Below are 26,080 nucleotides of genomic sequence, written 5' to 3'. Positions count from 1 at the left end.
ACTCCAAGCAGAAACACAAATTCCTCCTCTAGGTTTATTACTGTTTCTTACCCAGAAGATGCAAATAAGATTTCATTGATTTTGTTTTTATTTTTATAAAAAGGCAATATATCCATTCGTAAGTAGAAAAACCAAGCGATATAAAAGAGTGTGTACATTGAGAAATCTTACTTCTGTCTCTATCCCTATCCATTCCTCCTACTCTGTACGTCAGGAATTGGCAAACTTTTCCTGTAAAAGGCCAAGTAATAAATATTTTAGGCTTGCATGCCATGTGGTCTCTGTTGTTGTTACTCAATTCTGCCATTGTAGTGCAAAAGAAGCCATAGACAACACAGAAACAAATGGTATGGTTGTGTTTCAATAAAACTTTATTATAAAAATAGGCAGCAGACCTGCTGACTATAATTTTCTATGTCTGCTATAGGTAATCATTTTATTAGTTTGTTTTGTTTCTTTATGCAAATACAAGCAAATATAAATATATATTATCATGTCCTCTTTTTTATATAAAAGTTAACCTAAGATATACCATTGTTCTATACCATGAAGCAGTATTTTTATTGTATATTTGGATATCTTTCTATATCAATATGTAAAGAACATCCTCATTTTTTTCTGTCTGCATTATAGTCCATTGTATAGATGTAACAAAGTTTATTTAATTGGTTCTCACTTGATAGACTTTTGTATTTTTCTAATCCTTTGCAATCAAAAACAATGCCTGGTGAAAAATCTTGTAAATACATCATTTCATATGTGTGAAAGTATTCCTAAATGATAAATTTGTAGACTTGGGATTGCTGGATCAAGGGGTAAATACATCTGCAATTTTGGAACATAATACTAGACTCACCATTATAGAGTTTTACCATTTTCACTTATAGCATAATATATGAAAATGTCTGTTTCAAAATTATGAAATGTTTCATGAATTGGCGTGTCACCCTTTGCAGAGGCCATGGTAATATTCTCTGAATCATTTCAATTATATATGCTGCTGAATTGAGCACTGTGAAGTCACTTTTAGTTTAGTAATGGATGAATGCTTTTGGGTGGCATGCAGCCAAAGACAGGGCAAACTTGAAAACTTCTTTCCATTCTGCTTGGAGTCAAAAGAGAGAATTTTTTTTTTTAAGTTTTCCTGGACAGTAACAGGCTTTTTTTAAAAAAACAAACAAACAAACAAAAAAAACTGTTAAACCTTTATTGTGTATCCTTCTTGTGGTAGATATATTTTTAGTTACTCTGTGCCTCTCAGTTATTATTCATATCTTGACTGACTTAGACAAGGCAACGACAACTTTCTGGAATGGTTTGAACACTGATTTGAAACATCTATTTCTTAGTAGAATTGTTAACAAATCATATCAGATGCTGTTTCAAATCACCTCAGTCAGAGAATTGTTTTCTGTTTCTTTGGAGGCAATGTAACATTCAAATGTATTTTATCTGACTGACATTTGATTTAAAACAAAACAAGGAATTAGGCACCCCTGCCTTATCCTAGTAAGCTACTCTCAAGTAACATTAAACTCCATTTAGGATTGTGGTAGGGTGGACTGTAAAGTTTCTCAATTTCATCTCAACTTTCAGAGGTAAGTCAGACTCAACAACACGGGCTGCAGATTACACATGTTTTGTTAAATTTATTCCTAAGTATTTTATAACTTTTGTTGCAATTGCAAAAAGAATTAATTTTCCCACTTCTTTTTCTAACATTTCATTATTAAAGTATAGGAACGCTATGGATTTTTGAAGTATGGATTTTGTTTTCAGAGACTTTACTGTATTTGATTATTCTTTCTAGTAGTGTTCATGTGGAGTTTTTAGGGTTTTTTATATTGAGAATCATATCATCCGCAAATAGTGAAAGTTTGACTTCTTCATTTACTACTTGGATGCCTTTTATATCTTTCTCTTGCCTGAATGCACTCGCTAGAACTTCCAATGTTATATTGAATAACAGTGGCGATAATGGACAGCCTTGCCTTGTTCCTGATCTTAGAGGGAAAGTTTTAGTTTTTCACCATTAAGTATAACGTTGGCTGATGGTTTGTCATAGATGACCTTTATTATGTTAAGGTACTTTCCTTCTATACCAATTTTGTTAAGTGTTTTGATCATAAATAGATGCTGTATCTTATCAAAGGCTTTTTCTGCATCTATTGATATGATCATATGATACTTATTTTTTAATTTGTTTCTGTGGTGTATCACATTAATCGATTTGCTGAATCATCCCTGTGCCTCTGGGATGAAGCCCACTTGATTGTGGTGTATAATCTTTTGAATATGTTGCTGTATTTGATTCGCTAGTAACTTATTTAGGATTTTTGCATCTGTGTTCATGAGAGATATTGGTCTGTAGATTTCTTTTTTTGTGTTATCTTTGCAGGTTTTGGTATCAGAGTAATATGGGTCTCATAAAATGAGTTGGGAAGTATTGCCTCCTCTTTTATTTTTTAGAAGAGTTTGAAGAGAATAGGTATTAAATCTTCTTTGAATGTTTGGTAAAATTCACTGGTGAAGCCATATTGTCCTGGACATTTACTTTTTGGTAGGTTTTTGATTATTGTTTCAATTTCCATACTGCTAATTGTTTTATTTAGATTTTCTAGTTCTTCTTGATTCAATCTAGGTTATTAAATTTGGTGTTATATACTTTTTCATAGTATTCTTGAATGATCCATTGTATTTATGCGATATCAGTGGTAATTTCCTCAAATTTCATCCCTGATTTTGTTTGTGTCCTTTCTCTTTTTTCTTTAGTGAGTCTAGCCAGGGGTTTGTCCATTTTATTAACTTTCTCAAAGACCCAGCTCTTTTGTCACATTTATTTTTTTCTATTGCTTTTTTTTTATTATTTTGTTTATTTCTGCTCTAATTTTTTCTTTCCTTCTGCTAACTTTAGTCTTCATTTGTTCTTCCTTTTCTATTTTTAAAGATGAAGCATTAGGTTGTTTAGTTGGGCTCATTCTTGGTTTTGGAGGTAGGCCTGTAATAATATGAACTTTCCTCTTATGACTGCCTTTGCCGTGTCCCAAAAGTTTTGATATGTTGTCCTATTATTATCATTAGTTTCTATGTATCTCTTGATCTCTCTTTTTATTTCTTCTCTGACCCAATTATTTTTCAGTAGCATGTTGTTTAATCTCCATGTATTTGTGATTCTTCCTGATTTATTTTTGCAGTTGATCTCTAGTTTCAGAGCATTATTATCAGAGAATATGGTTGGTATGATTCCAAACCTCCTATATTTGTTGAGGCTATCTCTGTGTCCTAGTATGGGGTCGATTCTTAAGAATGTTCCTTGTTCACTAGAGAAGAATGTATAAGCAGCTGTTTCAGAATGGAAGGCTCTGTAAATGTCAATTATGTCCTTTGGTCTAATGGGTCATTTAAGGATGCTATTTCCTTATTGATTTTTTGTTTAGATGATCTGTCCATATCGGACAATGGGGTATTTAGGTCCCCTACTGTGATAGTGTTTTGGTCTGTTTCTCCTTTAAGTTTTGTTAGTAATTGCTCTCATATTTTGTGACTCTCTGACTAGGAACGTAGATATTAATGAGTGTTATGTCTTCTTGGTTCATGATTCTCTTTATCATTCTAAAGTGTCCCTCAAAATATTTCTTTAGCTTTTTTATTTTAAAGTCTAATTCATCTGATATTAGTACTGCTACTCCCCTTTTCTCTGAATGCCATTTGCTTGAAATATCATTTTCCACGCTCTCACTTTGAGCCTATATTTGTCTTTGGTGCTAAGATGTGTCTCTTGGAGGCAGCCTATGGTTAAGTTTTGTTTTTTGATCCAAACTGCAACTCTGTGCCCTTTTATTGGTGAGTTAAGTCCATTTGCATTTAAGGTGATTATTGAAATATAAGGCCTTCTTAAAGCCATTTTATCTTTTGCTTTCTGGTAGCTTGATGTTTCCATTTCTTCCTTGTCCTTCTGTTTTCTTTATTTTGGTTGGGTTATGTGAGTTTTCCCTATGGTTCTTCTTGTTTTATGTTATATAATTCAATTCTAAATCTTCTGTGTTTGGTTACCATTTTGAATAAGTAAAGGATAATTATATATCTACAGATGTCCATTTTCTTCTGTGCGTGCCATTCTCTTTTGAGAATTTGAATCTTGAATCCTCTCTTTTTCAGTCATCGCTATCTCAAGTTGTCCCTATGTATGCTGAACGTTCATTACTATCTTGTTATAACAATCCTTTTCTTATTATTTAAGCTTATAATACCCTGTTCTTAGTAAGGATTGCATATAATTAAAATATTAATAAATTTTAACTAGCATTGATGAGATGTAGCAAATAAGAATGCTCATGTACTGCTTGTAAAAGTGTAGACTGGTTTAACCTTACTGGAAAGTAATTTGGCAATATGTATCTGAAAACCTTCTTATTTTTTGTCCCCTAAGTTGTACTTCTAGGAAATTGTCCTAAGTAAATAATAAGAGTTGTGCACAAAAATGTAGATGAATATTTATCTGTCTTATGTATGGTAGCAGAAATTTGAAAAAACCTACATGTCTAGCACAGAGAATGGCTAAATTAGCTTATAATACATCTATATTGTAAAATCCTATGCAGGCATTTCAATGTTTTAAGGAAAAATGTTACTATATACTAAAAAGTATATGCAGTATGATTCCAATTTTGTATAACACATGTACATATTTTGCATATGTATATATATAACAGATCTTACATAATACATATATGTATACACATATATATATACATATATATACACACATTGAATGATAGGAAGCATGTATACACAAAATGTCAACATAGATTGTCACTGGATTGTGTTATTATAGATGATGTTTCTTCATTGTCTTCACTTAAAAAGTTAATATTGTAATCAGAATATAGTATTCAAAATGCCTGAAAGCCCATGTTGTTCCTTTTTTTTTCCTTAGAAAGAATCAGAATTTTCAAAGTGTGTACAAACCTTCACAATTTATTGTGCACATTGCATCTTATTGTAATTGTTTTTTTTTTTCTTGACTTGTCCTCTTACTGGATTTTGAACTTTGTTTCTTCATCTCTGTAGGTGTAGTGTCTATCACAGTAAACATTGTGATGCTTAATAAAGGTCTGATGAATGTATCTATAGATTAGTAAATGAATAAATGAATGCATGAATTTTAAGGCCAATTTTACTGCTGATTCTTATTTTTATATTAGATTACAATGAATTTCTATATTATAACAACTTTATTCTCTTTAAAAATATAATGTAGGCCTGGTATAGGAAATTGTATCTGGTTTCAGTGATGTTTACTTAATTTTTTCTCGATTGTTTCACAATATTTTGACCTACCATTTTAGCTCCAATTAATTTGTGGTTTCCAAAATCTTATTTTTTTTAGGTTAAGAATGGCTAACTTAACAATTGCTGCAAGAGAATTTAGATGATTCTTGTTTTTTTATGTTGTCATTGTGTTTTCTCTTTATGTTCATATAGATAATGTAAAGCCAGTTCGTACGGCATAAGGATATATTCTGGTTAGTGCAGTTTTTATGCTTAAGTGTTTCTGTCTAGATGATTCCTTTCAAAAGGATTGCTTTTTGAGTGGTTTGCTGAAAAAGATGTGTGTGTGTGTGTGTGTGTGTGTGTGTAGAATAGGAAGAGTGAAAATCCTTTAGGTAATTATTCAAATCTTGTAATATACAATTAAATTGATAATGGAGTGCGGTTCTTCAAATTTTAACTAATCATTATTAAATGACCACTTCACTTTCCCTTTGATACTATAGCTGAAATTTCTTCATTGCGAAGTGTATATGTGTATTTGTGTATGTAAATGGTAATCAAAATAGCAGCATTTTACTTTTATACCTGGAATGTAGCTTTTAGGTTTTTATTCTTTGGGGGAGGGCATATCATTATTTTAAAAGGTATTGCAAATTATAGGACATGTATCTTAATGGAATGCATTAAAAATCTGGTATTTTCTGGCAAAAAAAAACCACACATGCTTATGATTTTTTCTAAAAGACAAAGAAATTATATTTGCAGCAATGAATTTCCTTCTCTGTACTCCAAATTTCACACATTTCTTTTCAATTTATTATGAGATTGAATTAAGGAAGGCTACTGTCCTGAGAAAGAGCGGAATTTTCATTTTTATTTTGTTAGGAATATGAGAATTAAATGGTAAGACTTAAAATAGCATCATTATTAGAAACATCAATGTCCCAAAGAAAGAGAACTTTTTTCAAGAAATATAGTATTATAAATGATAGTTATATCAATTCATAGAATGATTTTGCATAATAATTCTTATTTTAATACTTCACCTTTAACTCGAGCTTTTATCAGCTATGCTTAGAATACCTATAAGTAAACTTGACAGTATTGCACCTATTTAATATGGACTTGAAAATAGTTACTTGCCACTTTGAACTAAACCGATATCAAACCCAAAACAAAACAAAACAAAACAAAAAAACATAAAAAGTGAATAATAAAATGCTTCCTTCAACAACCCTGCCTCCAGTTTGCTAACTGAGCATTTAAGACTCCAGATCTGGTTTACCCAGTGCCCTCACTCATCTTTGGTAACTGCTCTACAATTTCTATGTTTCTTTTGTAGTAATCTTCACATTACAATTTAGCAACATAGCTGCAACTGAACTTTGCCATTATCTAAAATTCTTTCAAATTAAAAACGAAACAAAATTTTTTTGTTGAAGAATAATGATGTACAATAAACCACATTCTTTTAGCCATAAAACAACCACAATCAAGATAGAGAACATTTCTAAAAGCCTCTTAAAAATTATTGCTACCTCATTGAAGTCCATTCTTTCTGCAGCTCAGATTTGTTTCCTTTTTAAAATTCTGAATTCCAATTCTCTTCCCATAACATGTGGTCTTCCCCAGTCCCCTACTTCCAGCATAATCGCTTACAGGTCTCCTGATTGTTAGCTTTCTCCTAACTCAACTTCTTTCACTAACACTTCAATTATATTATTTCCAGCTGTCTTAACCTTCTGCTGAACTTGCCCTGCCAATCACCAACTCTGCATCATTCACTATTTTCTCACTTCTGCTCCAAGGCTGTGGAGTTTGGAGAAACAACAACAACAACAACAACAACAACAACAACAACAACAACACATATTCTTTTAGGTTGGATGCATTACAAATTCATGATTTCCAACCTCAGATGTCAACACGGCTCAACAATTATTTTACTTATCCTTAATTGGTTCCCTTTCCTGTAATTAGCAGTAGCTGTTCTAAACCTTACCAATCTCATTAAGTATCCTACCTTTGGATCTGCCTTTCAGCAGAGAGTTGAGCAGCCTACCTCAGTGATATTCTTCAATATCCCTTCCCTCATCCTTCAAATATGCCTGTATGTTCACTTATCCTCATTTAATTTAATCTTAAAGAAAGATATTCCTTTGCTCTCTTCCAAAGATAGCCTATCCATGATGCTCTTGAACTCATATCCTCCATTTCCACTGGGATGTTAATTATTTGTCCTCTTTTTCCAATATATATAACTTCTCGCTTTCTCTCTTTTCTCTCCTATCTTGTCTTCTCTCTCTCCCTCTCTACACCCGCCTCATTTCTTCCTAATAAGCCTGTGTATGTGCTTATCTATGATGACAATTATAATTGTAGTCTGAAAACAAAATCTTCCCTAATCCCGACTTTCTCTTTTAGCCGGTAGCCCATTTCTCTTCTTTAACATATATTCTTTGGAATGTACTACTCTACCCCCTTTGCTCCTCATCTTATTGTACTGTGGTTTCTACCATTATCACTCCAACAAAAATGCTCTTTTATAGAGGCATTTATTTAATAATTACTTATAATGTGTCAAGCACTATTTAGATACTGGTGATAGAGCCATGACTAAGAGTAAGTCTCTGTTTTCATTGAGTTTACATTCTTTCAGAGGGAGACAAACAAACAAGTAAACAAATAAATGTGTAATGATTTATTTGTGTGCCACAGCCAAGTGCAATGAGGGAAAAAATAACATAAGATGTGATAGAGAATGACTGGGAGAGGGCTTCATAGATTGAAAGATCAAATAAGGCCCCTTTGAGAAGATGGCATCTGAGTTGAACCCTGAATGATGAGAAGGAACTAGTCTTGTGAAAATCTGGGAGAAAAATATTCTAAAATGGGGAACAGGCAAGAGACAAGCCAGTATATCTTACAGCATAAAAAGCCAGGGCAAGAGTGACAGAAAATTATGTTGGAAATGTAGGTAAAGATAAGACCAAGTGGATCCTGAGGATCTGTAAATACTTTGGATGGTTCTAAGTATGATGAGAAACTATTGAAGAGATGAGAGCAGAGAGATTACATGATCTGGCTTGCCTTTCTGAAAAAGATCACTCTGGCTGCTGATGAATAATTTACCATAGGGGAGCAAGGATGGAAGCAAGGAGACCAATTAGTAGGCCTTTACAGTAACATGGGTGAGAGATGGTGGTATACCAGGTACCTTCTTACTTTTATGTCATTGCTCATGCAGTTCTTTCTGTCTGGTGAACTCCAATTCAAAATTAAAATTCAACTTAACCATGAACTCTTTGGAATACCTCCTCTAACCCCAACAACTGTCTTCCAGACAAAATTGCTTCTTTATCTGGGTTCACATAGTTGTTTTTTATGACATTATAACACATGCTTAGCAGAGTGATTACATGTACAAACTCTGGAGCTAGAGTGTTTGAAATAAAATCCTGCCTTTACTCCTACTATGAGTTGAATTATGTCACCTCAAAATTTCTATGTTGAAATACCAAGCCCCAGTACCTCAGATTGCGATGTTGTTTGATAATAGTGTCATTGCAGAAATCAATACTTAAGATAAAGTCATACTACAGTAGGATGGGTCCCCAATATAACTAGTTTCCTTATTATAAAAAGAAAATTTGGACAAAGACATGCTCACAAAGAGAATACCATATAAAGATGAAGGCAGAGATTGAGGTGCTGCTTCTATAAAGTGAGAAATGCCAAAAATTTCCAGCAAACCACCAAAAGTTAGGATACCAGCATGGAACAGATTTCTCCTTCACGAACCCCACCAATACTTCAATCTCAGATTTCTAGCCTTCAGACTGTAGACAATAAATTTCTGTTATTCTAAATGACTACTTTGTGATACTTTATTACTGCAGCATTAGAGAATTAATAAATTTTGGTAATAGAGTGGTGTGTTTCTGTAATAAATATCTAAAAATGTAGAAGTGGCTTTGGAACTGGGTAATGGGTAGAGGATAGAAGAATTTTGAGGTACTTGATAGAAAAGCCTATATTGCCTTGAAGAGAGTGTTGGTAGAAATATGGATATTAAAAGAGATTTAGTAAGAGCTCAGAAAGAAAAGAAATTTGTAGAGAAAGCTCCTATTAGAGAATACACATATCATCATGAACAGCATGTCTCTAGAAAAATGAATGTTAAAGATGCTTCTGGAGAAATCTCAGACAGAAATGAGGAACATGTTATTGGAAACTGGAGGAAAGACAAATCTTATTACAATATAACAAAAAACTTGGATAAATTTTATTTTGTTGGATGAAAAGTAGAACTTATAAGTGATGAACTTAGATATTTAGCTGATAAGATTTCTAAGCAAGGCATTGAAGGTATTGCCTGATTTCTCTTTACCACTTACAGTAAACTGCAAGAGGAAAGAGATCAAAAAGGGAAATATTAAGCTACAACGAGCCAGAACTTGAAGATTTGAAAAATGCCAGCCTATCCATATTAAAAAAGAGAGATAGCGTGCGGAAGTATACTGTAGAAAGAACACAAAGTATGCAGCTAAAGAGATTAGACATGTGACTTGTGTATCTAATCACTATCTAAGGAGAAATGATGCCAAGGTTTGACAGAAGGGAACAGAGATGGGAGAAAATAAAGAAAGTTTGTGAGACTTCTAGGATTCTATAAGAAGGAAATGGTTCTGTAGAGCTATTTAGCTAAAAATTGTATTATCCTTCAACAAAAGGAAGAAAGACCCCAAAAGTGGTTCAGAAGCTAGTTCCTTCTTAGTCCCAGGGGATAAAGCTACTACCCTGGACTGCGAAAACAAAGTCTGTGTTCAGCACCAAGGGTGAAAGGCTGCAACTCTCGTGAGTCCAGAAGATAGAACATTAAGCCAAAAAAGATTATTCTTGAGCCTAAAATAAATAAATTAATTAATTAAATAAAAATGAAAGCTGAAGAAAATCTAATTAAATTTACTCTGGTACTTTTTGGACTTGCTGGGGATTTGTGACCCCTTTTACCCTCTGTTTTCTCCCTTTGGGAATGGGAAGAATTATCTTGGCCTTGCCCCACCACTGTATTTTGGGAATAGATAACTCGTTATCTGTTTTTACAGGTTCATAGATGGGGAGGAGTTCTACCTCAGGATGGATCATACCCCAAGTCTCACTCATACCTATTTAGATAATATTTGGATGAGTTTTTCAACTTCCAGTGGATCCAGAATGAGTTAAGACTTTGGAGGATGCAGGGATGTGGTGAATGTATTTTGCATGTAAAAAGGACATGAGTGTTTGAGGGCTAGAAGGTAGATTGCTATGAGTTAAATTGTGCCCCTGAAATTTATATGCTGAAGTCCTGACTCTCAGTACCTAAGAATGTGACCTTATTTGATAATAGAGTCATTGGAGATGTAGTTAGTTAAGGTGAGGTCTTATTGAGATAGGGTGAGCCCCTCTTGGAAGAGGTCATCAAGAGGACATGACTGCTGGTTGACCTGTGAGCTGGACCCAGACAATCAAAGGTTCTTTATTCTCTCCCCTGTCCTTGGAGTGTAGGTCCTGCTGGCTATCACCATGCTAAGAGCTGCTTCAGGGACACAGTCTTGCGAAACCAATGTTTTGTTGAGACTCTGTCCTGGATATGTGACTGAACTCCATTAAGGCCTCTTAACAGTTTGGTAAATGGATGCAGAGATCTCGTTTTGTGGCTGCCCAAGAAAAGTCTCATGTATAAGTTCTCTTGTTTATTAAAACTGCCGCCTGCCAATCTGGTGTGGTGTACTTTTTTTCTTTGGTCTTTCCTTTCCTTCTGTGTATGGGGGCTCAGGGAACTCTCAAAGCAGTTAACCAATAGCCCTTAATTCAACATGGCTGATGTCTTTATAAAAAAAGGAAATTTGGGACATAGACATGCACACAGGAAAAATGCTACGTGAAAATGAAGGCAGAATTGGGGTGCTGCAGCAGAAGCCAACCAACTGTGAATTCTCAGAGGGCCAGAGGGCAGGAAATATCTTTTTTTTATCTTTATGTGCTAAAGTCTTAATAAAGTACCTGGCACAGAGTAGAAGCCCAATACTTGTTTATTGAATGAATTCAGAGTCCCAACTTTATCCAGAGGAATAAAGCCTTTTAGAATTTTGTGGTCTAGATATCTCGAACTTTTAGTTCTAGTGCCCTGTTACAAAGATATTATTCAGATTGCGGTGAAAAATTTGATAGCTAGTCTATAACTAAGCTATTATATACTCCCTCCAAATCTCAGTTTGTCCATGTATTAAATGAGATCATTGAGCTAGATGATCTCTAAGGTCTCTTCTAATTTCAAATTTCTGCAAGCCTGGGCCCCTGACTATAATTTATGAAGGTAGTGCATTTGAAGAATGATTTATATTCAATCATTAAAGAAATAATGAAATATCTCTCAAATCAACAAGAAGGCACTTTCAGGAAATGAAGACTTCATTTTCCAGAGCTCATAGCGCCCTTGTCCTAGGTCATTAAAATGGATAAGATCTTATGTGCACATCTTAGTAATTTAATGGTTCCAGTTTTCCACAAACCATTCAAAGAATTGCAGGTCTCTCCCTCTGTCATAAGCTTCCTTGAACTGTTCCTTTATAACCCCTTGAGAGATTATTAATAAGAATTACAAGCCTCACAATTTCTATCTGTAAACAAAATTTTACGTTTTATAATATCATGTATGCCATTTCAACTGTTAAGATGTTTTCTAGTTAAAACAATTAAAACTGCTGCACTTAAGGTGAAGTCAAGATATAGCTGAATTCACTAACACTGATTTGGACAATATTGGAGAAATTAAAACGGTGATTTTCAAACTCATTTGCATCGGAAATGCTGGAGAGCTTAAAAATGTAGCTTTCTGCCCACTCACTGTCAAATTCTGACAAGCCTGAGGGAAGGGGTGGCTATGAAGTTGCATTTTTAAAAAAATATCTCCAGCGATTCGTATGTAGGTGGTCATTCAACCATATACTGAGAAACACTGCTGTAATCAATGTACTTATATGCTTTCTATATTGGATATAAATTTACTAAAAAAAAAAAAAAGAAACTATTAAATCTTAAATTAGCAAAATTAAACATTTGAAACTGGACTTACATCATATATTATAGAATATTGGAATATTAAATTCTTAAAGAAAACAGATGAGTTGGTTTAATTTGTAAAGTTAAAAAGTCATTAATAATAATCTTTCTCAAAGACCTAGATTATCATGGATCATGTAGCCATTTTAAATTTTAACTTTTTGGTCTACTAATCTTTTTGGAAGAAAAATGAGGTTTTCTCTTCTCTCTATCTCTACCTTAACATAGTAACTTGTGAAACTACTATGGTTTACGTAAAGTGAAATCTAAGTAAAAGTCAGGTATTGGTCAGCTTTACTGTAGGAATAAACAGCTCGATATACAAGGTCTTACAATAGTAAACATTTATTCCTTGTTCATGTTATATATTGTTTGTAGGTCAGCTGTGACTCTGCTTTCCTCTTTTGCATATGTTTTTAATTATCAGACTTTAGCTAAAAGAGCAGCCCTTCTTATACACACTATTCTCATGGCAAGGACATTTGCAAGAGGTAGTCAATAATATATTCACATTTAAAGCCTCTTCTGTGACATGGCGTATATCATATTTACTCACATCCCATTGACCAAAGCAAGTCATAGGGTCAACTCTGATAACTGGGTTGGGAAAATGGATTTCATCTACAAGTAGGCCTTGCAAGTTACATGGTGAACATGGGAATGTATGACTCTATGGGCAGGAAGGGGAATGAATAGCTCTGAACAATTTGATTATCTAACAGCTGGTTCAATTAACAGTTTTAATTTCAGCTATGATGTGTGCTTTTTTTTAAGAAATCATCCATTTCCATAAAATATAGCTGAAACAAAATCTATTTAGATAATATAGTCAAGTTTTAGAATTGAAATTAAAAATTTTAAAGGCGTAGGGATAATAATTTTTATATACATATGGATGATGCCTTGAATTTGGCACGTTGTCATTGACTTCTCTTTCTTTTAACTTTGACTAAAAGCTCCATTAAATTCTCTAGCGTATCCTCAGTGCCTAGCATAGTGCCTGACCACACAGATGAAGCGCAATAGATTATTATTGAGTAAATAAATGAATGCTAAAGGCGGCTTGGATTAACAGGGTACAAAGTAAAGAATATAGTGTCGATGTAGTTTGGATGTATATTTTTAAAGATCTCTGAAACTTCATAGGCTTCTTACTTTCTTTACTATTTACTGATATAATCATATTTTCTTTGAAGTGCCTAGTATTTAGGATAATAGATAAAAGATTTAGGGACTCAATAACTCATGGCTATCTTTTTCCTTTTTATCTCAGGGAAAATTATGTTAGATCTGTTTCAAGGGATAAATTCAAGAATTATGCTTTCTTGGTCTTGGTATACACAGCACCTTGCAAGATGTGTGGTGTATAGTAGGTGCTCAACAAATGCATACTCTTAATTTGAAGTTTTTTAAAAAAAGTAGTATGCATCCACGAACGATCATTTTTTTCTATTGTTCTTCTTTAAAACCCCTTTCATTTTCCTTAGTTTCTGACAATCCCTATGAACTGGAGAACACAAGTTCTTATATGCTCTCAAGTCATGCTTCCTTACTGTCCAGAAACTATTGTCCTTGGATAAAGTTTGTGCACCCTAATATTCTCTCCCCTCAGGTCTAGTTTCTTGTTCCATCAGATATCCTGTGAAGGAGACAAGATCGGGTCAAGAGAGATTTTTTTTTTTCCTAGGAATTTAAGGATCAGAGTTTTGTGGGACTGACTTTCTGCTTCACTGTGTGCAGGCATTCTCCCTCCCATGAGGCTCATCTTTGGTCCCTCCTGCAAAGAATGAACCTGTGGCAAATTGACTCTCCAGCTGGATATACCCAATATGTGTCTGAATCTTCAGGGAAAACACGATTTAGAATTCTCTCTGGGACTTCTAATACCAAATCAGCATACATGTTTTCTGGACACAGGACTTCTGAGAAAGTTATAAATTATTTCTCATCTTCTCTCTCTTCCCAATTTAGTATTTTTTATTTTAAAAAGATTATTGCAGAATTAGACATAGCAACTTTGCATCGACTTTAAAGGCTTATTAGCCATTTCTTCCAAACTAGCTTCTCTTATTTGTTTATCTTGTTAAGGGGCTCAACACTTTTGTTGGAATTGTTATTTGTTTCCAATTTAATCATTTATAGGATTTTTTTTTTTTTTACTTTTTAAACTTGCTATTTATCAATCTATAAGGGATGGCATCTGAGTAAGAAATATGAAAGAAATGAGATCTCTGTACTTGGAAAATTGTACTCTGTACAATTGTACTCTGAAAATTGTACTCTGTACTCTGTACAATGCTGTTTACTTTCAGAAGAAACAATGTTCTGTTTCTCAGAGGCCTCTGACTTACCCTCCCAACTGAAAGATCTGGAAAATACTTGTTTTTAATCTCCAATTTCAAAAGATAAACCATACTCAATCATTATGTATATCTTAATGTGTATAGTGCCAGATGGGTGCTAGAGTAATTGAGAGGAGTCACTTCATGGATTGTAAATTAAAAAAAAAAAAAATCATTGTGTATATCTTCTATGTATGTATGTATTTACCTTATTAATTTCCTAAGGCTGCCATAACGAAATGCTACAGGCTTGTTGGCTTAAACAAAACAAATTTAATTTTTCACACTTAATGGAGGCTGGAAGTCCAAGATCAAGGTTAAGGCAAGATTAATTTCCTCTGAGGACTCTCTCCTTGGCTTACAGATGGCACTCCTCTTGATGCCTCTTCACATGGTAATTCCTCTGTGCACACACTCCCCATGTATCTCATTGTTTTATAAAAACAACGGCCATAGGGGATTAAGGCCTCCCTCTAATGGTCTCATTTTAACTTAATTACCTCTTTAAAGACTTTATTTTTAAAAACAGTCACATTCTAAGGTACTGGGTTTCAGGGTTTCAGCATAATGAATTTTGAGGGAACACAATTAATCTCACAACACTACCAAAGGCTGCGAGGCAGGCATATAGTACTTCATTTTTCTTAAAAACATTCTGGTAAAGTAAGTAGAGATGATTACATGATTTCACATGTGAAAATCTGTGCTGCCTATTGTTACCTCAAAGATTCCAGATTACTAATCTACATGTTTTTAGTATATGTACTACCAAAACAAGCACACTAATCTGCATGCTTTAATAATAGTTAAAAATAGTATAATTTTCATAATAATAGCAAAAGAGATCATTGGAAATTGATGCAAAGTATAAAGATTTGACATTATTTAAAAATATTATTTGTTATATCTCTACATCCCTTCCACTCTTTCCAATGAATACTTTCACTTTTTAAAATAAAAAATTAGAATTATATTGTACTTAATGTCTTGAAAGTCTCCTGTCTATTTCACGATAAATCACAAACATTTTCCCATGATATCAAATATTTTGCTAAAACAAAAATATTTAATATTTGCATAGAATTATATTGAATAGGTGCTTAATAATTTTATAAATCTCATCTCAAGAAGTAAAAACAGAATATCATTGGTCTTTTAATTTTCATTCATCATTTATTTAATCAATAGTTAATTTGGATACCTTTCATATATTTATTGGCTCTTTATATTTCTATTTCTGTGAATTGCTTATTAATGTTCTTCTCAGGAGGCTTCTGATTTCTCCTCTCAATGATGGATCTGGAAGACACCTGCTTTTAATCTCCAATCTTAAAAATATGAATCATTATGTATAACCCATTGTTCTATCTAGGTATTCATACTTTTTGTACTGAATTTTAATAGTTCTTTGTAGAGTAGGGATATTAACATATTGTCTGTAATATATGTTGTATTTTTCCAGTAGGTTCATTGCTATAATTTTATTATGGAAGTAATTTAGTAATAATTCACTTTGTCTTGCAAATAGTATCCCTGAAAATATCTATCAGAGTGAACCAGTTAGTCTTCTTTTGCCACTCACTCTACCTTGTGATGATTTTGCATGAAATTTTATTAAGAAATTTAAAGTAATACTATATCATGTCTGTAGCTAATATTTGAAGTTGACAAGACATCTTTACTAGCCTTCCAGATTCCCTGTCTTTTTATATGCTTTACATCTCATGTACAATGGCTAAAGACAAGAAGTATCATTCCACTGGCACTGTATTAACTCTGGAGTGTGGAGACTATTTACATTCAACCATTTATTTTTTCAACCTTATGGGTTATCTACTTTTTGTTCTTCTGAGACTGCTGAGATATATAAGTTATTCAAAGGTATCCCTTCCTGAAATCTAGAGATCAAATACAAAGCATCCAGAGACTTTTTTTCTGAAGAGAAATAGGATGCCTTAACTACTTTCTCTCAAGGTTTCCATCTTTTTTTTTTTTTCTCTCTTCCAGATGTGATCTCTGCCATACTACATGGCTTAAGTTTTTGTTGGAGAGATCACTTCTGACCATTTTTGAGAACTTCAACTTCTCAAGAATTTATAGACTTCTTTCTCTACCTCGCATCACATACTTGCATTGTCTAATAGATTGTTGTATCATAGTAATTTATTCTCATGTAGCAGAGGCACCTATTTTTTCAAATTTCTGCCACCATAGGTTAGTTTTACTTGTTTTTCAACTTTATATAAACATAATCATATGGTAAATACCTTCTAGTGCCTGGTTATTTTTATCAAGGTAATATCCGTAATATTCATTCATGTTGCTTTGTATTGTTCAATTCTTGTTATTGCTGATGAATAATCCATGACATGAAGAAAACATAGTTGTTTTTTTTTTTTCCTAGATAATTATATTTGGGTTATTTTTTCGTTTTTGGTTATTTTGAATAAAGATGCTATGAACATTCTTGTACTAATCATTTTTTTTTTTTTTTACATTTTTTGTTGTTGTTGTTGGGGATATAAACCTAAGAGTAGAATTACTGGATCATAGTGGAGGTATATGTTTATTTTATTACAAGCTGTCAGTCAGTTTTGCAAAGTGGTTGTTATCATTTTATACACTAACCAGGAATATCTGATGGCTCCTGTTGTTTTATATCTTCTAGGAAAACATCCTTCCTTTAAGGGAAAACAGATGCAAAGGTATAACTAAACAAGTTATATTAATTCCTGTCATTTAAACTATGAAAGTTGATATGGATATTTTTTTTCTCTCATTCTGCGTAATGTAAGACTTTCAAGTTAATGTTATCATTTGCTCACATATTGAGCATTAACACTTCTCTCAGTTCTTTTATCTTCCCTTCCTCCTGTGAGACTATAAAATCAGGAGTATTACATTTAAGCTATTTTCATTTTAAATATGCTTAGTATAATACAAGGTCCATGTACAATTTTAAGTTCAGCTGATGGAGTAAGAGTATATATTAAGAAAAAGTTATATATAAATTAAGAACTGACCATTGACAATCCATATTTTTCTGAGACTTTCTTTTCTATTTTCTTATTTTTCAGAGTCCTTATGGAACAATTTGCATTAACACATATAACATTCTGTGTCAATAGTACATCACTTACTTTATATTAAATCAGAAGAGAAACATTTGAGTTACCATTCTACTTTAATGATACTATCACTAGCCACCTGGGTACTCTAGTTATAAGAAAATGGTGACCTTAGTGTTTACTAAGATCTATGCCGATTATTTCAATAAAATAAATTAATGGATGAATGAGCATGTTAGGTCTGGAAGCCTTGGGTGGGAAAAGGAGGGCTTTTTTCTTAGGTTGGATATATTATATACATATCCAGGAGTTTTTGAAATAATGCTTGTTCTAAAAACATTAATTTCTTTCAATACATATGTATTTCTAAAAGTCACTGCACTATACATATCATGCACTAAAACTACAGGGCTCAATGGAAAAATAAAGATATCACACAACATTTAAAAACTTCATCTTAACCAATTTTTTCTGTAGTTTTTATTGCACAATTTATGTAGTGTCCTGATTTTTAGAACACATATACCATGTAATAATATTGTAGCAGAACCGATTATATATACAGAATATATTATATATAATATTTATATGTAATGATTATATTAGTTTAAGAAATATCCAGGTTGTTAAGTCAGCAAAGCAAACTGGGATAAAAAGAATAGAAAAATTATAGCAATAGAAAAATTGACAATTGACTGTTAGTTTTTGTCTTATCCCTGTTCTTTTATCAAAGGTAAATTAGGGTAGAAGAGACTTTAGCTAACACCCTCTTTACAAGCTATCCTTTGTACTTGCCTTTGAAAATAAGTATAGACATTCTTTTCAAACATATATTTGGTGTCAGTAAAAGTAACTTTAGACATTTTTGTTATTTCTATTGATTTTTAATATACAATTAAGCGGCATGTAGAGTTAACTCAGACGTAGCCCTTCCACATACTCGGAAGACTGATAGCTACCTAGGCAGCAGCCAAAGAAGGCAGTACACAAAGAGCTTTCTCTAGTGTTTACTCCCAACGATGTTTTCTGCTGCTCCCATAGACATTATCTGCTTCTGTAACCAAGCAGCACATCTTGCTCCCACCCATCTGAAAAAACAGCTGCTCCCCCAATGAAATGATCCCTCTCTCTGCTTGTGGGCATGAACAACTGCTTGCTCTTGGTCAGCTGCAGCCTTTTCCTGCAGCTCCAGCTGGCTACTGCTGAAGCTTTCCTGTCTCCTGAGTAACAAAAAGCATTTCTCACCTCTCTCGTCCTCCTGGTGGTTTATCCAAATATCCAAACTCAGGTGCAAGTTCCAGGCCTGGGGCTCCTGCGTTACATGGCAGCATTCAACATTGAGCATATAAATAAAAGGGAGTGTTTACTGTGAAAAGTCATCTCCAAGAAAGTCCTCTACTATGTCTTTAATTCCAACAATTCCTCTTTATTAAATCCCCTGAATCTTTACTGATTTGTTTCTTAGTGTGCAGGTAATGCACAATTTATTTGGCTGATAGACCAAATAAAAGTGGTTGTGTATTTACCACTTTACGGTTTTATTTTCGTAATTTCTCTTATTTTTATAGTATTCAAATAGCTTATTTTTATCATGTAAGCAAAATTCAGCTCATATATCCCTGGTTATTTTCTTTCCTTCCTTCCTTCCTTCCTTCTTTCCTTCCTTCCTTCCTTCCTTCCTTCCTTTATTCCTTCCTTCAGCTCCTTCTCTTCCTTCCTTCACCTTCCTTCCTTCCTTCCTTCCTCCCTTCTGTCATTTTCTTTCTATACCTTCCATTCTTTCTTCATTTTAAAATTCACGACTTGCATTGTTCTATTTAATATTTTATAAGATGTTTTGCAACTGCCAAATTCAATCTTTATCTAATAAGTAGGCAGTTGCAATCAATTTTAGAATATAAGCAGTACAACTTGGAATGATCTCTACCCATTTTTTTGGAGGACCATGCTTCAAATAATCTTGTTCCCTGCAGGAGACAGTTTATTGTCAAATGTATAGTGAGTAGGGAGTGTTTACGATTTTAAACATGTCTCCATCATGGTTCTTTCCCTGCTGTTTTTCTGACAGCCTCAGTTGTTGGTTCTCTCTTTCCTGTGCTGAAAATAAACCCTGCATGGTGAGAAATCTGTGCAGCTTTGACAGCCCATTAAAGAGAGGGGATTACTTTATTTATAGTCCCAGATTTCTTGCAGTAAAATAAATATTTCCCCAAATTTGAAGACTAGACCAAAATTACAAACTACTTGTACCCTGTCATTGAAAACATCAATTTTTCAGAAAATTTGGCTTCCATTTTCCTAGAATCTATCCATTTACAAAATTTATTCTTTAGGATTCAACTTCTATGTAATAACTTTATACCCCATAGTTTTCTTAAATCAAAATACATAATATACTATTATGTCATTCTACAATCAACAGATGAATGTGTTTGCAGTAACTCCCTATAGAAATACTAATAATGAGAATTATAAACAGAATGCTCTCTGTATATAAGAGCTTAACTTCCATACATAACTATATGTTCTTTCATATTTTACCTAAGACTCAAATACCCTCATGAGTCATGCAGTCTGTGTTCTGTGGGAAGTAGATAGAGGTGATGATTAATATCTAATCCCCTTTAAAATTACTAATAAGATTGTTGCTGGATCCTTTTATCTTACCGGATATGCAAGTGAGTAGTCTGAAATGGTTCACTATTTTTAGGCTTTTGGAACAATATCAACCACCTAAACTCTTCTCTGCTGCTTCCCTACCCCTGTAGCAGACAAAACAGACACAATCGTTCTTTATATCTGTCTCTGTCTCTCTCTTATAATATACCATTTATACTTAGATATACCTTAATCGAAATTAATGTCAGGAGCATCAATTACCCCCATTGTTAGTTGCAATAATTTGTGTTCTACACTTGACTAGCTATTGAATAGATCTCATTTTTTTTTCAGAGATTTAATTTTTTTGTTTAAATTTATATTTTCCTTGTCTATCATTCACATTTTGACATATTACTTTTGCTTCTATGACACTAACTTGTTATTTATATTTTAAATATGTTATTTTATGTAGCTACTTATATTTAAAATATTTTATCATTCAGTATTAACTCAATTGTGTATTGCTTTCCTCAAAATGTTATTTTTAAACATTTTATTTTTAAAGCAGTTTCAGCTTTGCAACACAATTGAGAGTTGCATACAGATATTTCTCATATACCTCCTGCCCCCACATGTACATAGCCGCCCTCATTATCAACATCACTCACAAGAATGGTACTTTTTTTTTTTTTTTACCAAGGATGAACCTACATTGACACATCACAATCACTGAAAATCCATAGTTTACCTTAGTGTTCACTCTTGGGTTTTACATTCTTGGAAGCATCCAATATATCCTCCACTAGGTGAATAGACAAATAAACCGTGGTATATCCACACAATGGAATATTATTTATCACTTAAAAAAAAAAATGAGCTATCTGCCATTTGCAACAACATGGATAGATTTTGAGATTATCATGCTAAGCAAAATAAGTCAGACAGAAACAGTTGAGAACCATATGATTTCACTTATACGTAGGATATAAAACTGAAAGCAACAAATGTGACAAACAGAGACTCATGGACATGGATAGTAGACTAGTGTTTACCAGAGGAAAGAGAGGAGAAGGGGGAGGTAGATAGGGGGAAAAGGGGTCAAATATATGTTGACAGAAGGAAATTTAATTTTGGGTGGTGAACACACAATGCAATATACATATGACATTATTGAATTGTACACTTGAAATCTATATGAAGTTATTAACCAATGTCACACCAATAATTTTAATAATAAAAATATAAATACATACATACATACATACATACATACATACATACATACATAAAATGAGCTATCAAATCATGAAAAGAAATGGAGGAAACTTAAATGTATATTACTAAGTGAAAGAAGTAAATCTGAAAAGGGTTGTATACTTTACTGTTCCAACAATATGACATCTGGAAAAAACAAAAATGTGAGGGACAGTAAAAAAATCAGTGACTGACAAGGGTGAGGAGGGAGGAGAGATGATAGGCAGAGATCAGAAAACTTTTATGGCTGTAAAAATATTCTGTGTGCTATTATAATAATGGATATACGCCACTATATATTTGTTCAAACCTATAAATTATTACCATTTTTATTGCATTCTAGCTATACTGTAGATATATCTCTTTATTAAGAAAATAAGAAAAAAATTCATTATATACTCATAGTAGGAAAAGTGGATGATGGAAGTTTGGCTATAAAGGTTTGCTACTGGGCTTGTAATCAGCATTAAGATTCTTAGATTCAGTTTGACTATTTAGCCTTTGAAAGGTATTATGACCTTATTTTTTTCTATGTCTTCTAATGGGACCTGGGGTAGGGAAGAGGTGGGAAACGTTGTCTCCCATAGTCTCTACGTAGTCTATCTTATTGTCTTATCACTATATTTTGAAAAAAAAAACATAAATAATAGATTGAATCTTAAAATTTAAATTTTGATTAAACAAAGAGAGCTATTTCAGTGGAAAATACTAACAGTAAACTCATTTGAAGCATGTGTATTTGTGCCTGTGGCTGAATGTGAGAAAAACTGACTAAAATATCAGCAGGTATGCAATGTGCTTTGAGATCTCAGCCATGTTTTCAAAATTTCTCTGTCACCATTACTCACTGAAATGGAAAGAGCATAGTTAGTGATTGAATTATGGTACTGCTACTTACAAGGGTACAGGACTGACAAGTTATTTAACCTCTAGGGCCTTAGTTTTGACCTCTCTAGATTGGGAATAAAAAATTTAAATATGCAAAATATGTAGCACAGTCTTTCCCTTCTTGTATATACATAAATAAATAGCCCGTAAGTACATAAATAAATAAATATTATTATGATATTAGTTGAATCTCAATAACAGGAGATTTTCAGGGACCAAAAGGGGTCAAGTTAAAGGGATCTTTCTTATTTCCCCAACTTTTTATCAGTATTACCAGATTTGATAAGTAGTAGGAAAACAGTCATCAGTGAGAAAGAAGCAAATGAATAATCAAATTCTGTAAGCGTTCCTCTAATATTAGTAGGAAGCTTGTTTTGACTCTGCCCTACATCCTAAATGGGCTTTCATAATCCAAGTAGAAGAAAATCAAGCTTAGACATGTTAAGAAGACACATTGTTAAGAACATCTCTGTTTTATTCTGAACATTTTATACTTCTCAACCTTTTGCTGTGCAGGTTATATTTTCTTTGTGTTTTCGACAGTGAGATTAAATTCTGACAGCTGTTAATGAGTAAATTCCAGAAGAATTAAATGTCAAGACAAAATCATGCATGTTGGAAAAAAGGCTAATTCAAGCCTAAGAAAACAGAAATAGCAATACAAACAATCTGGAAGCTTGTAAGAGAAAATAAACAATGCAAATGGTAATTTAGTGACTAGCATTCTTGCTAACAAATTCAACTGATAACATTATTTTCACGCAGAAAATTTATGCAAATTTTACTCCTCAAATAAAAATGGATTAAAGAACTTCTAGGCTTTGTTGATCATTCTGACCTATAAGTAAATCAAATAAAACAAAACAAAACAGAACTAAACAAAACAGAAAAAAAGAAAAAAAAGAAAAAGTACCAAAATTATAAATAACTTACATCTAAAATGATTCTATTCTAGATATTCCCAGACTTGAGAATTAAGGATTTCTTTAAAGAAATTTTAGAAACCAAGATTGTAGTTTAGTGAGTGCGCCTAGTGCTAATACTTAACGTAGCCCTTATTCTGTGCCACATTCTGTTCAAAAAGCTTTATGTTTCTTAACTCATTTAATCTTCATTTAAAAACCCAACAAGTAGGTATGATTATTAACTTCATTTTGCAGATGAGTATACTGAGGCCATCTGAGATAAATAATTTATTCAGGGTCACACGGCTGAGCGGCGGACCTATGATTCAGTCCCAGGCAAGCGAGCTTCAATGTCCATTTCTCTTAACCTTTATAAGTTGATGACTCTTTAGTCAACTGAAAAAACATAGGTTTTATAATTTGAGATTTAATAAACAGTAAAAAACACAGTTCAGACTTATACTATTATAAATAAGTATTTTTCTAAATTAAAAAAAACATGAAAAGTTTGTATTGAGAATATAGCTTATAATGTTCCTTGGAACAGTAAAAATCTGTGAGATAAGAGTTTTTAACCAGACTTTTCACAAAATGAATTAATTTAACATACAAGTTTTTTAAGCCTCACCTATATGTGCTAAACTTGCTGCATAAGAGCCGAGTGATAGATAACTCATTAATACAAATTATCTAATGTGATAGTTGATGACTAAATAGTATTTAACATTTTGTTACTTTAAGCTAGCAGCAGACACCCGAACTTTATTCCTTTACAAGGTTATCCTAATTGAATAAACATAACATCGCAGTTGATAAAATCTAAAAGTAAATTCACATATTAGATTATTTGTCTGTCTTTTTAAAAAAAACTATAAGAAAGGAAAGGCTGTTAAATATTGAGGGCATGAGTTTAGGGTGAAAACATTTTTTTTTGTCCTATTTTTGTGAATCTAAAGTATGGTTTATTTAATTTATGTCAATAAGGAATTAATATTTTCTTCTTTAAAAATCTTAACATATTATGTCAGCTTTTTGAGAGTTATTATTTCACATAGACCCAGCAATACTCAGGCTACCTCTGTGAATGATCGACCTGATCAATACTTCCTCCATTACCTTTCATTACCCTCTCAACTCACTGCTACCTGTCCTCCTCTTTTAAGGCTTTAAGTGGCACAGGGTGACTTGATCTGAGAGCCCAGATAGATATAGGTATGGTGTGAGAGATGATGCCATATATGAGAAAAAATTCTAAACAAGAATTGAATGTGACACTGGGCCTTGAAACTTTACTAAGAATGGGGATGAGATTAGGATAAAATTCCAAATGAGAGATAAAGGCAGTTCTCATTTTGCTTTTGTTGTTAGGTTATTAAACAGAGTCCCACCATTTAGAGGTGGAAATCCACCATAGATCAAACCTAGTTTCTCAAGTTGAAACAATGAGATGTGTCTTGACCTAAGATTTGTCTGGGGATGTATAATATATATATATACATAATTTTTACTGTAACCTAAGAGCATTCTTCTGTATGAATATTTCACTTTCAAACGTCAATAATTTTTTTTTCCCTAGAGTTAAAATATTACCCCACAGCACCTGAGGGACATTATGTCTCTATCTACATAATGCCACATATTCTAATGAAAAAAGAAAAAGGTGTTGATGTTAATTATCTAGATGTTTTGTTGGCATAAGATTTTATATATATATATATTGGCATAAGACTATATATATATATATATATACATATATATATATATATATATAACTATGATCATATATCAAATACCACTGACGCTGTAATCAAAAACATGAACAGAAATTTTATGAATACATAGCAAAATAATTAACCAAAAAAGAAAATCTTAGCGTCAAGAGCAATTAAGTAAGTACAAATTAGAATCACTCTAAAGTAACATTATATGCCTATTAAATCACCAAAGTATATAAAACTTATTCAAGTCAATTTTGACCAAGCTGTAAAGAACCGATTTCACTAATACTTTGCTTGGAACAAGGACAGTTGGTGAGTGTCCTGAAACATTTAACAAGCTATATAATTAGTTATTCTCTTGACCTGGCAGATCCACTCTGAGAATAATCTCAAAGAAGTAAAAAATCAAGATAATTTTATAAGGAGGCTTAGAACGATAATATTTAGTTAGAAAAAAATAGTAATAGTTTGTTTTCCTGGGTATAAAAGATATAGAGATCGAAAAAAAAAACATGTAAAACAATATATATAGTGGGGTAGTACAGTATAATGAAATGAGTTAATACCAGTGAACTGACTTGATAATGCCTAGCTAAAGTGATGAAAAATATTATAATAATGATGATGATAACACAATCTGTGTAAAAAACTAAAATAAAATGATAATAACTAATCTATATGTAGAAAATTATATCATTCACAAGAATGATACACATCAACATTGAGAGTAGCACTCACCTCTGGGAAAGCAGAAAGCAGGAAAGAATAAAGAGTAGGATTTTAGCTGTATTGCATTTTTTTAATTGAGAGAGATGAAACAGATTTAGCAAAATGTTAATATCTATTCTGGATATAGCTTACAAGGGTGACTGTTTCATTACTTTTTATAGTTTTCTATATATCTGAACATGTCAATATTTAAA

At 32.7% G+C, this 26,080-nt stretch overlaps 1 long non-coding RNA gene and 1 pseudogene across 4 annotated transcripts in view; one reads left to right on the top strand and one right to left on the bottom strand.

The window, feature by feature from the left end:
* LOC120600005 (uncharacterized) overlaps window positions 1-26,080 on the top strand; it is a 160,818-nt gene that overhangs the window by 6,294 nt on the left and 128,444 nt on the right. The window contains exon 1 of one of the 4 annotated variants that reach the window (XR_005652058.1): window positions 1,210-1,598. The exons of the other annotated variants lie outside the window; for them this stretch is intronic. This is a non-coding gene — a long non-coding RNA (uncharacterized LOC120600005). Of the gene's footprint in view, window positions 1-1,209; window positions 1,599-26,080 lie in introns of those variants that run through there. 4 annotated transcript variants of the gene reach the window in all.
* LOC120600127 (uncharacterized) lies at window positions 913-1,011 on the bottom strand (annotated as a pseudogene).

This window comes from Pteropus medius, unplaced genomic scaffold (genome assembly GCF_902729225.1).
Source record: "Pteropus medius unplaced genomic scaffold, Ma_sr-lr_union100, whole genome shotgun sequence".
Lineage (NCBI taxonomy): Eukaryota > Metazoa > Chordata > Mammalia > Chiroptera > Pteropodidae > Pteropus > Pteropus medius.
The sequence above is the reverse complement of the archived record's forward strand: the minus strand, read 5'-3'. Positions and strand labels throughout refer to the sequence as shown.